This window comes from Equus caballus, chromosome 18 (assembly GCF_041296265.1).
Source record: "Equus caballus isolate H_3958 breed thoroughbred chromosome 18, TB-T2T, whole genome shotgun sequence".
In the NCBI taxonomy this organism is placed as follows: Eukaryota; Metazoa; Chordata; class Mammalia; order Perissodactyla; family Equidae; genus Equus; species Equus caballus.
The window spans coordinates 37,854,757-37,871,461 of record NC_091701.1 but is presented as its reverse complement, the minus strand read 5'-3'; the positions used below and the strand labels follow the sequence as shown (position 1 = coordinate 37,871,461).

At 36.6% G+C, this 16,705-nt stretch overlaps 1 long non-coding RNA gene across 1 annotated transcript in view; it reads left to right on the top strand.

Annotated features, from left to right (window-relative positions):
- The first annotated feature begins 4,903 nt into the window (after positions 1-4,903).
- The window catches only part of LOC111768905 (uncharacterized), a 41,078-nt gene continuing 29,276 nt past the window's right edge, over positions 4,904-16,705 (top strand). The window contains exons 1-2 of the long non-coding RNA XR_002801550.2: positions 4,904-5,141; positions 9,632-9,718. This is a non-coding gene — a long non-coding RNA (uncharacterized lncRNA). The remainder of the gene's footprint in view (positions 5,142-9,631; positions 9,719-16,705) is intronic.

Here is a 16,705-nt window from a genome sequence, read left to right as displayed (position 1 = left end):
TGTTCCCAAATAGGGGCAGCGGGCAATTCAACAAAGATTTTCAGTAGTGCATTATGGAAGCAGAGAAGAAGGGACATCCAAGTGGTTAATTTGGCCAAATTGTTCAATATGTTTGGTGTCAGGTGCTCAGTTGCAGTCAGACTCCTGAAATTTACAGTTCATCCATATGAAGCATTTAGGAATTGGTTAAGAGCTCAGCTTGTTAAACATATTTTTTTGTCTATGGATTATTTTTTACTCTAAACCTGTTGGATCGTTGCATAAAGAAAGTAAGATTTTGCTTTAAGTAACGTGAACTCCATTCCTTCCACACCAATGTTGTGATGACTAAGACTTGCCACCTTTACTTAGTAATGTGGCCCACTCTTGAGACAAAAACTTCAATAGAAAAGATGAGGAAAACAATAAAAAACCAAAACTCATCAACACTCTTCAAATAAGTCGTCAATCTTTAATATGAATAAACAGAACAGTTCTCACAGTAATCAGATGGTTCTTGACTGTCGGGGCCTGATTAGCATTGCAAAGGATGGAGTAGAGAGAAGGGGTTTGTGCATGCAGGGAATAGAGTTCAGAGAGTCTGAGGAGAGGAAAGGATTATACTTAATAATGGATATATTTTTGAACCCCTTAGGAATGTTTTGTTGCCTTGTGACTGCAGAGCACTGTGAGATTTTGCTGCACTGTGTTTCCCTAGGGTCTTATCATTAGATGGTTACCTAATTAGCACACAGCATATTCTTGCCTATGTTCTATTTGCACTGCAGATGCTTTCATTTCATACATCATTCACAACCTGCAGCAATTACAAAGTGGTAAATGACCTTATGCGATAATTACACTAATAGATCTGTATTGTTTCATTTGGAGAAGACTGTGTGGAGAAATGAGGTGTCTGACATGTACAGAGAGTGGTTGCAATTATGTTCTTTCTTTAAATCGGAACATAAAGCAAGCAAAAAGATAACTTTTGATCATAAAAGTTGCATCATATACCCAATCTGATGAAATCCTTAAAATGAATATGAACTTGCTGCCAGTATCTCAAAGTTGTACTTTTATTTTGATTTATCAACTAGAACTGATATTTTAATAAATCAGTAGTATCCTGGACTATTAAAATCCAGAAAAGAGAGAACGATTATTTTCCCCTAAACTTCTCAAATACCAGTCTTGCACTAATAGCTGTAAAAATCCAAGAATAAGCTATGATCCTAATCTTTAAAGTGGTTGCAATGCAAACCAGTAGCAATTTTCAAAGGAAATGTACACTCGTAAGAGATGAATGCCAGTGTAGAAGAAAACAGGCAAAAATAAATTGTCTGTGCTGGTTTCTTACCTCCCCTCCTTGCTTCCATACAATGAAGCATCTTAGGAAGTTGTATTGAGATGATTTCTAGAAAAGATTTGTGTCTTCTAAATACTAATTAGATACTCCAATATTTTTATAGTTAAGTATATACCTAGAATTTCTTTGTTAACTTGACTTTATATCATTGTCTTTTAAACTTTGTCCACAGAAATAATCTCTACCCATACTTTCTGGATCTATTGCTGTTGTGTGTGAAAACACTTACTCTATGATATATTAATTAAAATGGAGTTTTATCAACTAATTCAATTGAATAATTTTAGAAAAACTTCTATACAAACCTAATCTTCAGAAAATATAAACCATCTTTACTGATGAAATTCACAAAGTATTGACTCATTCTCAATTTTTCTTTGTACTGACCAGAAGCTTAAACGTAAGTGAAGCACCATAGTATCTTTTCTGTAGCTTAAGTAATTGTCAGTGGGTGAAACAAGAATTAAAATGATACATGTGATAGAGTGAAGAAAACACTAGCTTTATAGTTAGAAAAGATGTGTTCTAGTGCTTGTATAGCTAATGTATAAGGGAATTTGAAATAATTAAACAAGAAAAGCTTTTAGCTATACTTGTAGTGATATTCCTCCAACAGTTTCATCATACTCATGATCGGCTCATTGGAAGTCTATGTTACTGGCTTAGCTCTCAACCTGGAAGTTACTTGTGCAACAGAGGCAAGAATGTAAGATTGATCGGAGATTAACAACAGCTCTTTGTGGTTGAAATAAAAGAGGAAAAGTGAAGAAGAAAGGTAGGTAAGAAAGCTGGAAAGGAAGGGAGGAAGGAAGGAAAGAAGGAAAAAAAGAGAAAAGAAATAAAAGATGGCCTTTTAAAATGTATGCATTACTTGTAAAGGCACTCATATTTCAGAATTGTAAAAATGTGAAAAAATAAATACATGATTTAAGGGATTAAAAATTACTTCCCTGGCTATAGCACACACACACTCTTGCCCTGCAAGTATAAGCTCAGACAGTGGCTTCACTAATGGCATTGGACAGTCATTTAATTTATTTGAACTTACAGTTTCTTCACTTAAAGTCAGTTGGGAGTGTGGGGGATTGGAATTGGCCACCCCAAGATCTGTCTCTTTGGCATGAGGATTATTTTGGGCTAGTTACTTTTAAAAACTGCAGACGAGAGAAACTCTGGAAAGTAGAATTTACTTACCCTTTGTAAGAGACATTTACATTTGTAAAGGAAATCTCCATCTGTAAGAGCGTCTCCTTCTCTGTATCAGGAAGAAGGGAGGGATGACCTTATCTCTAGAAACTCTTATCATCGGGGAAGGCAAGGACTTCAATCAGCATAATAATCTTACTCTTGCTTACTGTGCTTGTCTGGGAATCTCCCACAACTGACTCCCCCAACCCCCAACAACCTCCTTTGTAGCTGAAGATGGTATTTAAGATGAGAACCTCTGCCATTTTGGCGAGTCACTCAGTTTTCCTGAGTCTCTATCATGTATACATGTTATAAAGCTTTGTTTAATTTTCTCCTGTTATTCTGTCTCATGTGAATTTAATTCATAGCCCAGCCAGAAGGACCTAGAGTGGGTAGAGGAAATGTCTTCCTCCCCTACATGGGTGAGGTGATAGACCACAATTTTATAACATGACTCGTAGCCTCAGACAAATGTTTTCATTCTTTATTCACAGGAGAGGAGATTTTCTTCCTTTTTGGAGCAAAATCTGGAACTCATAGAGGTAGAACACCAACAAATCTCAGGGACCACCAATCAAATATTTCATTTCTGTTAGCTAATGAGACTCCACGTAGCTTTTGCTTGTTTTCTTTACCCCTCTTGTTTTGCTCCATCAGGTTTTCTGTTGCATTTTGAATGTGGTCACCACTAAGCTCAGGTTTGTTTTCAAGCTGCCTAGCAATTTTCTCTCCCCTTCTCCAGTAGCTCTTCTCACGGACATTTTCTTCGAGTCTTTCTCATTCAGTCACCCAGGGCTTTGGTGACTCTCACTCCTACAGGGTAGGTTTAAACTTTGCTTCTTTTGTAATCTCAGGGATTTTTTTAGATACTGTTTTGGTAACATCAAGAGACTCACTTTTTTTCCCCTGAACTAGTTGACATCTGATGAAATAAAAAATTGCATTATTTCCCTCTCTTCTCATTATCACTATTGTTATTTTATTTTATTTAAAAACCACCCATTGTTCTTCTCTGCTCAAAGCTTGGCATTCTAAACTCTGAGTAATATTTCAAACAGGATGAAATGAGGTAGTGGACCATACTGTGCCAAAATGAAATGCTTGCCCCTTCTAATCAGTGCAGTTAAATAAGACAGACTTTGTTGAACATCTTATAAAGCATTCCTAAGTACACATTTTACATGGAGCTGAGTGAGTAAACAATTGGAGCACTGTAAGTTGCTTCCCAGTATAAAGCTGAATAACACATTGAAACAACTTCAAGAAGAACCAATGTGTTTTTCTTCATTAGAAAAGCCTCTTGTTATATTACGTTTTGGGAAACAGAGAATCTTAATTCAGACATTTTTCATTTGATATCACTTGCCCCTTTCCTTTGATGATCATAATTGAGTTAATTGGCTACAATAACTGAAACAGACTTCTATTAGCCTTGCTAATCATGAAATACTCATTTTGAAAGACATCCTACATTTATAATGGCAATTTTTCCCCTCTATGGTAGTCGGGGGGTGAAGGAGAGGGGTGAAGAAGAATGACTACTTAAAAGAAAATGAAAATAAAAGCAGTCTTGGTAACCTAGCTTATTGGTTACCCAGTGGGCTAGTTTCTGGTGCAGGAGGAAAACAGCACAGGAATGAGTAATAATTTATACGTGGGCTTTAAAGTCAAATGAATTCGTTCAATGTCCAGGCTGTCATCTATGAGATCTGTGATCTTCAGCAAGCTACTCAACTCTCTAAGCCTCAGATTCATCTTCTCTAAAGTGAGATTTACTAGTTCCTACTTCTCAAGATTGAGAACCTTAAGTATTATTTTAACACTTGCATAAGTCAGTGAACACTTAATAATAGTTATTCTTTGATATTGAGGCTGCTGCTATTGTAGTTGTATGGAACTTTAAATATATATAATCAAAAATGACAAGGACAGTTGGATTGCTTCAACCAAATCCAATTATCAGGCAGATGTTTCACTAAAAGAGTTAGCTAGAAGGAAATGCATTACTTCACATATTTAGTTCTTTAATTAGCATCCTTTTTCTTAATTTTGATGACAAATTTTAAGGAACAAATGGTTTAGCCATACTTTTCTAGAAAAGATAGACGTATAAAGTGAAGCTTGAGCATTGGGAGAAAGAAGAACAATTCTTACATTGAAAGTTTATAAAAACTTTGATTTTGACAAAAATTTTACCTTCTTTTTCTAAAAAAAATTTCAGCTTGCTCACTTGAGAAAATAATCCCAGTTATTTTTTGGCTTATGTTGAAATGTCATGAGTAGAATAGAACAGCATAATTTTTCTCCCCTGGGGTTCAAAAGTTTATTCCTTCTGATACAACAATAAATCAACTGACAAAATGGAATTTCTTTGCAATACATATGCAACAAGTTAGGTTGCATGGATAAGTTGAGCTTCAGTTTAAATATAGAAATTCTGGAACATTTTATTATAAAGGAATAGTACTTGGAAGCTACTTAAAGAAGTAACTACATGAGTAAATATGAGAAGAAGATAATATGATTAACAGTAGTAGATCTTAAAAAGTGGTTTCTGCAGCTTTGGAAATATTTGCTCACCAAGACAAACAGCGATATATATTGGGTGAGTATAAAATAATACTGGTTTAATTAATTTTTCTAACACTGTTATTTCCTTAAAGTGGACAGGATGGTAGAAATTTCATAGGAATTAGCATAATTTTGTTTTATTTTCAATGCAAGTGGAGTTTTTGAATCTGAGAATCTATGCTCAGTGTCACTGCACCTTTATGTCATCACATGTTTGGAAAACCCCAGAACCAGATCTGTCTCTTTGAGAGACAAAAGCCAACTTTGTAGTTATAGACAAGACACAAACGTTAAGCCAGCTCATATTTTCCTATAGCTTCTCTTTCTAGTTAAGTCTGCAAACTAATTTGGATTAAACTAAAACAGACTTTTGCTCCAAGCATTTTGGAAGTTTAAAGAGTTTGGCTAATTTTGGTTGTCTTTTCAAAATATTTCTTATATGGCTTCATGTCTGCGTCCTGGAAGGGGACCAATATGTGCTTAAATCTTGTAAAAAGTTGCTCTTTTCTTCTGCCCAGGCTTCTGAAAGGCAGCAAATACATGGAAGTTCTGAGGATTTCTGTCTGCTTTTATCAAATGAGATGCTAGACAAAGTTCATTGCCACTAGAATTCAAAGTCAATGGAGAAGAAATGTAGAATATGCATTTAAAATATACTGTCATTTTTCTGATATTCTACAACTTAGTAGGTACTTATGTCATTTTTTAAGGAAAATAAGAAAAAATAGAAAAGCATGCTTCAAGTTCTTTGTCATCTTTGTTTCTCTCTCTTTCATATTCACTATAACTTTATTTATTGCCAGTTTAACCTGAAAGCAGGTTATTTTAATTTCTAGTTTAGATTCTGTGCTATCATTGGTACGTGGTACTACATAAGAAATCGACTCCTCTAAAAAATCTTTGCCACTGATGCCACATACAAATACCGTATGGACTAGCTCTCAGAGCCAAAGCAGGAAAAATCGCCAAAGGGTAAAAATAGTTCTTGATATGATGATATGCTGCTAAAAGCCACATGGTGTTTGGGTGCAGCATTTCACAGTCAAACAATCATAATTTCATGCCTAAAATGTGCATGTTATTTCAGGAAAATACAAAATCTGAGCATTGCACATTTGCTACAGAATGACCAGTGAGTGTTGCTATAATGATTTGTTTTTCTTTTACAAATGAATATTTCTTGCTGAGCCTTTTCATGCCATATTGCCTGGGCGGCAATGGAAGTAAGGACAGGCTGAGGTGAGAGTAGGAGGGAGTATTGAGTATATCTGGTCTTTTATGCTAAATTCCTATAATTATACAAACTAGGTAGCATATAAAACAAGTCTGTCTTCTTTTCTTTCTCCTCTGAAGTATTAGGTACTATAGTCTTCGTCTCAGAATAACTGAGCTTTGTGGGGCCTCTGCCTGATGATAAGGGGCAACTTTTCAGAAAGAAGGTCTATATTCTGACCCTAAAATTCCTAGAGTTCTCATGGTATCTTTAATAAATATTTACGGCAATAAAACTCTCCCTCCCTTAAAGTTGTAATGGATTTGAGAGAGTTCACTTGGTCTGAGGCATGGCCACTGCAATGTAGATACAAGAACATAGTGACAGTTCCACTAAAATGCTCATCATATTTTATTTAAGCTATAAGTTGCTTTATACTCAGGCTGCAGAGGAGGATAGTGAGGTACAAGTAGGAATTGACAGGGGGCAAAAATTGGAAGCAAAAGGGAAAATTACAGTGTGTTATGTTTTGTTAACAAAAATTGTTTACTCAAAAAGAAAAAGGAAGCCCCAAAGTTATTAAACAAAAGTTGAAAGTTTGTGGTAGTTAACAAACTAGAGAAATATTTAAAGGCCTGGAGACAGAAGAACCAGTTGAAAGGTCATTGTACTCACAATGATAGGTAATTAATCCAAGGGTCAAACCAGGGTAAATGGAAAAGAGTCTGATTCTTTACTGAAATAATAATTGTCAGCTTTATAGAAGGCTCACTGTGTACCAGGCACTTTAAGAAAATTAACTTCCTTAATTCTTTACAAAAATATTTATAGATATTATTACTACACCCATTTTACAGATGATGGAATTGAGGAAGAGAGAAGTTAAGATATCATAGGCAAACTTCTAGAACACTGGCCAGTTGGTAAGATGGATAGCTCTGAGAAGAGTTGGGAATGGAAGCTGAAGGTGCAGAGATATAAGCTGTCCATATGAAGTCAACACGGAACTAGAGCTAGTGAAAAAAATTACCAAGTGTTAGATTAATAAAAGAAGACTATGTAAAAAGGACATTATAATAAAAACTGTTTAGTATAATTGAGTGATGTAACTCTGTACACTTGTCATCTACCTCAATTCAGTATTTTCTAGCCTGGCAACACCATATTTTAGAGCTGGAGAGGGTCTGAAAGCTCATCTAGTCCAGTAGAATTCGAGCTTTTTCTGAAAGAAACTCACCTGAAGGACAACACTCACATGGAGGGCACATCCTGAGATGAAGACCCTGAGGGCCGGGCAGATTAGCTCAAGGCTAATTCACAGTTAATGAATAGTAGAATGAGGGCTCTGATTCAGCTGTTCTGATTCCCAGCCCAAATGAATGAACAGACGTGTGGTGAGAGATATAAGGAGAAGACAACGTCTCCAAGACCATGCTTCTAAAATAGATACTCGGCATATTTATTGACTATGTGTTATGTCTCAAGTGTTGTTATGATGCATAGAACAGCTGCAATTCCAATCTTCATTTTTCCCATAACTAGCAAAGAAGAGAAGCTAAGCAGTTGCAATACGGTTGTAAATAGGGTGTTCTCAGACCATGAAAAACAGGTGCCAAATCAGGACTCACAGATTTGGCGAAGGTTTCTCAGACGGTCTTTGAAAAATGACTTAGTTGGTCAAAGGAAGAACTGAAGGAAGATGAATCCAGCCAGAAGTGAAGAAGAGAGAGTATTATAGAGGGGAACAACTAAAGGAAGTATTGTTTGACTTGAATGCAGAGTATAAAGGGAAGTGGCAAAGGTGAGGCTGAAAGGCTAGGCAGGGGCCAGGTTGTTGAAGGGCTTTCCACACAGTATTAAGGAGTTTGAACTGTATGTCAAAGATCCTGGAGAGTTTTTAATGAGATATTGATATTTATCAGATTTAAATTATAGTGAGATCACCCAGTCTGCAGTGAGAATAGACTCATGACAAAGAAACCAAGGAAGGAGTGTGTGGCAATAATCCAAGTGAGAAGGAAGGTGTCTTGTCGTTTTGGAAAGCCGATGTGGATGGAGAGGAATGAATAGATTTGAGACGTTTAAGAAGCAAAATGGTAAGTACTGTATTGGTTAAGTATGGATGATGAGAAGGTTAAATACGGACAATGAGAAAGCAAGAGGTGAAAATCAAAGGCAATGCTACATGTTTTAGACTGAACTGTGTCTCCCAAAGTCCATATGTTGAAGCCCTAACCCCCAGTGTGATTGCATTTGAAGATAGGGACTTTAGGAAGTAATTAAGGTTAAATGATGTCATAAGGATGGGGCACTAATCCGATAGAACTGGTGCCCTTATAAGAAGAAGAGGGGGTATAAGGGTTCTCTCTCTCTCCATGCATGTCCGGAAGAAAGGCCATGTGAGGACACAGAGAGAAGGCAGCTGTCTACAAGCCAGGAAAATAACTCTCATAGGAACTGAATTGGCTGGCATCTTGATCTGGGATTTCTAGTCTCTAGAACAGTAAGAAGATAAATTTTGTTTTGTTTAAGCCATACAGTCTATGGTACTTTGTTATGGCAGCCCAAACTGATTAATATACCAAGCTTCACAGTTTGTCCCTTATATCAACCCTGATACATAATGGTGACACTTACCAATTTTGAAAACATGGAAAGGTGAATTTTAGCTGGGATTCTCAGAGAAGGAGCCTCCCAAGAAAGAGTTCAAGATTTAAGAAAAAAACCCCTGAAAAGGTAGTGTTGCAGAAGTCCAGAGAAGAGAACTTCAGGAAAGGAGTGGTCAACAGCGTCAAATGCAGTGAAAATGACAAGAAAATTAAGGACTAAACAGAGTTCATTGGTTTTATCCATTGGGAGCTTGGATGAGAAAGATTTAAATGGTGAGGCATATCTGTTGATGAATTGCAGGAATTCATTGTCGAGAGAATGAATTGTTGTCAAGAGAATGCCCCACTCTAACATCCTGTTGCAGGAGTATAACTCAATATTGGCTCTAGGCACTGTCTTTCTGGATTTACCACCATTGGAGCAGAGGCCATATTTCCCACTGGCTGCTCACAGCCAATGACTGAGCACAATGGGAGTATAATATAAGTCCATTCCTGAGAGACCTGACATTCCTGAACTGGGCAACTTTGGTTCGAGGTGACCCCATGGCCAAGCTGAAACTCTCCTGGATCTATGTTACAGTCTGAGACTCTTCTTAACCAATCTTCCCTGCATGATCTCTCCTTCAAGGGCCCATATCAGCATAATAGTCTGAAAACTTACCCCATTTTCTTATACTCCCTTTCCTTTCTCCTTTATAGGCATTTCCCCCAAGAAATCTCATCTTGTTCATTTAATCTTGTCTGCTCCTCTGAAAATGCAAACTGATACTGAGGAATCAACATGAGGTAAAAACTGGAGACATTATGATGCAAATGACATTTTCCAGAAGTGTGGCTACAAGGAATAAATGACAATTAAATGGGCAGAACAGGTTCTTTGGGAAATCAGAAACGGTAGAATCTAGAGGCCAGCAAGAAAGTAGCCTTAGAAAACAGACAACCCTTCTATTTTCACACAAAGAGGGAGATAATGGGGATAAAGATGCAGATGATTTTTCAGGTTTAGTGGAAGAATCTTGAGGCAAGCATCACTTTCTGGCTTCTTTGTATTCTATGAATTAGGAGATTTCTCCCTTGAGAGCAAAGGAGATGATTACGAGTTTGAGGAAGGAATTCTGAAATAGACACTGTGGTCCCTGCAATGCAGAGCATTAGAGAGAGAGCAAACTAAAGAAATATAGCAGGACTTCTGGGCAGATTCAAGGGCCAAGGTGAATTTAGTTGATTGCTTTTATCTTTTTAGATGAGCTCAGTACTTTTTCATAGCATGAGAGAAGGCTGAAAGTTTAATTTCAACTTCAATTTTCCTGTTTTCAGACAGTGCTTCTGACTACGTGCATCCATGTTACTACCCTCTGCTGTTTGGGCAACTTGAACGAAAGTGTGTCTGAGAGTTTGAACTAAATTGGCAGTTGTTTCAAGATTGCTAAGTCTTTAAGGACCCTGAGAGAGAGTCTCTTTATCGTGCTAGAGAGACTCCTTGCTTTTAGTATGAATAATATTACCTGAGTTCAAGTTGTTGACTAATAAAGGCCAAAATGTTATGGAACCAAAGTGGTTTCACTTCCTGGTGAGTTAAAATCAGACTCTCCACCAGAAGTAGTTGTCACACAAAGCAGAGTTTATTTACAACAAATAGGAGTCCATGCAGAATCATTTCCAAAGTCATAGCTCTCCCCAAACACAAGACAGCAGGGACCTTTTATTTTGGAGGGAGAATGAATATTCAAAAGGGAGAGGTGGATGTTTGCTTGCACAGGCTCATTTGGGAAACAAGCTTCCACATACATTGCAGCTTCTGGTAATAAGGCCTAAACTCCTCCTAGAGTGGAGGTCTTAGCATTGAAAGTGAGGCAAAGGTCATCTGTTGGGCACTTTTAGGTCCATTGTGGTGGAGCTCCATCTGGTTCAAGGTGGTTGGTGATTGTGTATCTTAACATAACAGAAAAAACAATTTGGAGAAACAGTTAATTGCCTCTGACACCTCTCTTGAATTCCTTGGGGCAATTAGTCAGTGACAAAATTGCTAAAACAATAAAAAGACTATTCTTAATCTCTTCTCTCCTCTCCTTTACAAACCTTTCCTGAGGCATTTCATGTCTTCGTGATGCACCATTTAGTCTCCCTACTCAAAAAGAGTGGGAAACCCAAAGGGAACCCATAAGAGATGATATTTTATCTTATAGGGAGCCTGAAAATACATTGTCTTGCTTGCAATTATAATTTCATAACACATCACATTTGTAGTTTTGGACAAAGGAATAGAGAAGAGAAGCGAATGTTCAAAGTATCCTATAGCAAGGAAAAGCAATCGTTAACAAGAAACTGATGACAAGAATCAGAGATAATTATGAGTTTTCTTTCTTAGGACATAAATAAAGAGATAATATGATTAGCTGTGATATTGATGTTGTATATTGCTATACTGCATAGAGAGAAAGTGAATATCAGTTTCTTCATTGTATTTGTTAAATCCCATTGGTAAAATTGTTGATAGATTGGGTGTAAAGAGAGAATTTGAGTACAAATATATTTCTTACTGTTAATTATATGCATCATTTCCTGAAAATTCCAACATCTAAAGTCACAATAAAATATGAAAAACAAAGCCTTGACCTGATCTTACAATGAAAAAGAGAGCAGATGAGGTGCTCCAAAATGAAATAACATAGAAAATGATAGCAATTGGGAGATAAATCAATCCTAAACATGTTTATTACATTTCTGGAGGCATTAGGTACAAACTATCCTGTATTAACGGAATTTTAATAACCACAAGTAATTTTTCTAAATTCATTTTTATCCTGCCTTCCTTCGTATGACAGACATTTTTTTGGTTGCTACTGTTAAAGAGAAAAACTACAGGTCCAAAATGGTGTCACTTGTGATAAAGCCCATGATATCAAACCTAGATTTAATGTCTAACTTAATTGCAGTTTCGACCTTTCCCAGGAAGGTAATCTTAATCAACCAGTCTGGAATTTTTTGATCAGTACCTAGGAAGTAATCAGTCACATGGGTCCTGTCCATCCTCCAAAAGGAAGAAGAGGCAAGTTGCATGATCAAACACTTGCAGGTCCCTTACCCTCAAAGAGAAGATGTCCTAGCCCAAAACAATCCTTTCTCTTCTTTTACTAATAATTTCCTTGCCCTACCTTCCTTCCTATAAAAACCATCCATTTTGTATAACTCCTCAGTCTCTCTGCTTGCTAGATGAGATGCTGTGCGAGTCATGAATCGCCTATAAAGCCAATTAGATCTTCGAATTTACTCGGTTGAATTTTATTTTTTAATACTACTGCATTCATGAAAGTCTTCTATAGACTGTAAGGGATTTAAAATAACACAAAGTTACACTTTCTTCTTTCGGGAAAATGCATATTTGTGAGAATTTAAGAACCATTATTGTGTATTATATGAGATCCTCCTTAAAATGCTAGAAAAAAATGTATTATTATTCTTTTCATGAACAAAATATCTTCTTCATCCTGCCTTTCTTTGAAGATGAAGATTCTTTTACTATTTTCAACTTTTAACAGAAGAGGTACACACCTTTTTTTAATTTTTAATTTTAGCAAATTCTTGTCTAGTCACTGTACAAATATGGGAACCTGAAATTAGTCACAATTTCCCAGATTTGATTGAATTGTGTGTGTGTGTGTGTTTATAATATCAAGAAAATAAAAAGCTATGAGAGACATTTTAAAAAGAAATTTTCAACATAAAAAAGAAGTTTATCCTAATTATACAAATTATCAATATCTACAACACTTCACAAGTTACTGCTTGGAGATATTCATGTGTTAAAGGTTCCATAAGATTATCACGATTTTCTGAGTAATTTGAAAAAAAATTAAAGAAACACTTGATGTTTATTACAGTTTCTATGGGAAGCATATTTTACTTCTTTCTTTTTTTTTTTTTCCTGAGGAAGTTTAGCCCTGAGGTAACATCCGCACCCTTCTTCCCCTATTTTATATGTGGGATGCCTGCCACAGCATGGCTTGATAAGCAGTGTGTAGGTCCATGCCCGGGATCTGAACCGGTGAACCCCGGGCCGCCGAAGTGAAGCACACGAACTTAACTACTACGCCACCAGGCTGGGCCCCTATTTTACTACCTTCTTAATCAATAATCCATGTATTGGATTTAGGTTAACTTTTAACTAACTAGGGCATCATTTTCAAATTGTTTTGTTTAAATAGTTTATCCAGTAATTTTTAATCAATTTTTTATTTTTAAAAAAGAGAAAAATGTATTTAATATTATGCCACAATTTTTCAACTATATTTCTATATAGCAAATTGGTATCTAAAGTAAAAAGCTCAGTATTTTGCAAATAGACTTTTATAATAATAAGGAAGATATTTTACCTTAAATTCTCAAAAACAGTTATCTTGTAACTACCAACTTTTAAATTTTATGTTTAAAACCTACAGATTGATGGTGGTTTTGAATAGCAAGGAGAAAACTGAGAAGCTCATAAGCTAGCTTTTATATTCATCTCCTAAATTTATGTAACTTATTTAACTTTTATAGGCTTCATTTTGATTCCTGGGATCCTTGACACATCTAACGTTGTTTGTTATGAGTAGATGCAACATTTTTATATCTTCCTTTAATACACAAACTAATTCAGTTTACGGTCAAATTCCACACAATTATGAATAAATAGCACACAGGCAGTGTCTCAAACACATCACTATGTAGTTACAATGGAGGTCTCACCGTTGCATGCCTACGTGCTAAGGGAGTTTTTATATACTTATTCTCTTTATAATGATTTTGCCATTAAGACAAAAACACAAAAGGGTTGACCCTGAGTAATGTGGTAATGTTTTCTGCAGTGATTTCTTGATACGTCTGTTTCTCCTTTGGACTCTAGCGCCCTGTGATTTTTATTTCCTTGCTAAAACAAATTTATTGGGACTTTGTTTTTTTTAAAACTCAGTCAAGCTTCATGAGGAAATAGCCTAAGAAATCATTCTCAATATTCAGATCCATACTATTTTTAAATCAGACTTGCGAGTGACAGGCAAGCCACTAGCAGGGACAGCCTCAGCAGAGGAGGAAGTGCCCCGGGCCCTCGCAGCTGAATGCCCCAGGCAATCTGTAAAGACAGAACTGCTCTCTGAACTGGGAATGCACCTCACTGGACAGATTGGCTCGTTGGGTTTTTTTTTTTTGGTCTTTTTCTGTTTTTGAATCAAGATGGAGAAATCACTTTGCCATGACATTATAAAAAAAGAAGTCAGGCAGGACTTAACTCCTGAGGTGTATATTCTCTTCTCAGTATGTGCCTGTAACTCCCACTGACAGTGATGGCAGTTATGCAGATGCATGCAGAAGAAAATAGACTCTTTTTAACATTAAGCATCAGATTTGGGTCTCCCCAGAGAACGTTGGTTACTGGAGTGGCTGTGACTGATGCATTCTCGCGGGATGTTTCAGCCATAAATCAATCCTGAATCATACTTTTCCTAGAGTTCTTTGCTCTTCTTCTGAATCCTAGTGTGTCACGCATGCACTGATGCTATTTCAGGCTGAGCCTAAATACATTTACCAAAATAAGATTCAAATAATTAAATGTGACTTTTATAATTGTTTTCCTCTGAAGATCCAGAGTCTAATCTGGCTCTGGTTAATCGTTTTAATTTAACTTATAATACTGTGTCAGTTTATTTAGTTGGAATTAGTTTTCTATTTCTCTCCTTTTTGTAAGCGCTGCCTGTTTACTTAACAATATTTGGCTTTGCCTAATGATATGTACAGAAGACAGTGCTAAGTGGAACATCAGCTGTTTACATCAGCTCTAACAATTAATGCATGTTAATTTTTAATTACACTGATTGTACTAGAGGCAGAATGTATGTTTCTTCACAGAACAGATGTACTAGTCAGCTTGGCTGGTGAACATGCATATCGATCAGATGTTGATGCTGCCAGCAATTCAGCAAAGTCTGCTAAGAGTGTCGGCTTCTAATGTACTTACAAGTTTACGGCTTAGAGTCCTGGTGGAGGCAATACAGCTCAATGCTATATCCTCTAATGTTTACAGATAATCACAATATGTCTGTTTTGTGGGTAGCATTCTACAGTGTATGATTAGGAGATTGAATAGGTATGAGGGGATCCGAAGGTGTCTTCACTTGGGGACTGCCTTCCCCATTCTTATTGTGAAGGAGTGTCTTCCAAAATTTAGTCTGCCATTAAGAAATTTTTTTAACCTCATGGTTCTTATGTTAATATTAGGTGCCTGACACACATAACCACTGTCACTACAGGGAGAAATTGAAAAGATAATATAGTCACTTGCAAAGAAATCTGTCTCTGTTGGTTACTATCACCAGAGCTAGATGGAAAACATATAGAAAATGCCAAGTAGTAAGACAGCAGACAGCCGACAGGCCTTCAGTCAATTGTCAATCAATTAAGATGCACTTATTGAATACTTCAATATGTTGAGCGTTTCACTAAGCACTATAATTTGCCTAGCCCTGAGGGACAGAAAATATCTCAAAGTCCTTTGTCCTTAGGGAACTCATACTCACGTTGGAGAAACAGTACTTCTATACAGAAAACAATTAAGGAACAGTTATATGCTGTAGTTGATAACCTGGACAGCCTTTTCATTGAAAAGTATGTAGGGAATGCTTTATGATAGAGTTGTACTAAAGTTGAATTGGAGTTGTTTATCTCCAAAATATAGTTTGAATATGTAGATATTAAGCAGTTGTTTCTTAGTTTTGCCCAATCTTCAATATTATTCTATAGATAAGAATATCACACTAAAGCATGTCTTCTTTTCTTTTAGTGTATTCTCAACTGTTGCTCTCTCAAACATTCTTAAAGAAATTCCTTGGGCATCTTTTTACTTTTGGGTAGACAGTGACTGCCAAATGTAATCTTTTGGTCCACTGATTGGGCTTTGGGGTACAATTTTATGTGAGTCGAGGAAGGGAATGAAAAAGAAACTGATTGTAAAATTTATACGGAAATGCAAAAGACCAAAACATAGCCATGGCAATGTCAAAAAAGAACAGAGTTGAGGAACCTACTGTTGAATTTAAACAAATAGACAGCCATTTATTTCTCCAGCAAAAATGGGTTTATTCAGGATCAGGAAAGAGCTGCAACTCAGGGTCTGCCACCATGGCAAACCAGGTGCAAGTCTCCCAGTACCAAGGGAGGAGAAACTCTTTTATAGAGGGCAAGAGGAAGTTGGGAGGGCTATTGTAAATGAAGAGTTCCGGTGTAGCGGCTTTTCATTGGCTGAGTTGCGACAGTCTCTGATTGGCTGAGCTTCTTACCAGTCAAGAAGAGAGTTTCTTTCTTCTTCCTGTTGAGCTCTGCTATCATGTTGGGCATAAGAACTCCCCTTTTCGGCCTCCTGACTCCAAATTAATGAGATTTCAGTATATTAATTTGACCTTTCCCACTTTTGATTAAGATCTTTCTCTTAAAGCATTGCTGATCAAGAGTCAGATTTTTCTGGTTTATTGGCCTTTTGTCCCTCGACACCAAGAAGTACCTTCCTTGGAGTTATGTCCCATGTTGGAGGGAAAACATATTGAAGCCACATTTGAGTAATAAGGAGGGGTAGAAGGAAGAACTCTCAAGCATTTTCTTTTTTAAAGTGCATATATTATCAAGATCATAGGTACTGGAGATCATCTGAAACATTACGTCATCATCAAAAGTTTGGGGGACAAACTTCCAACAGGCCTGGTCCAGACATCTTGGGAAAGCTGTCTCATTAGATGTCGTCTGCTT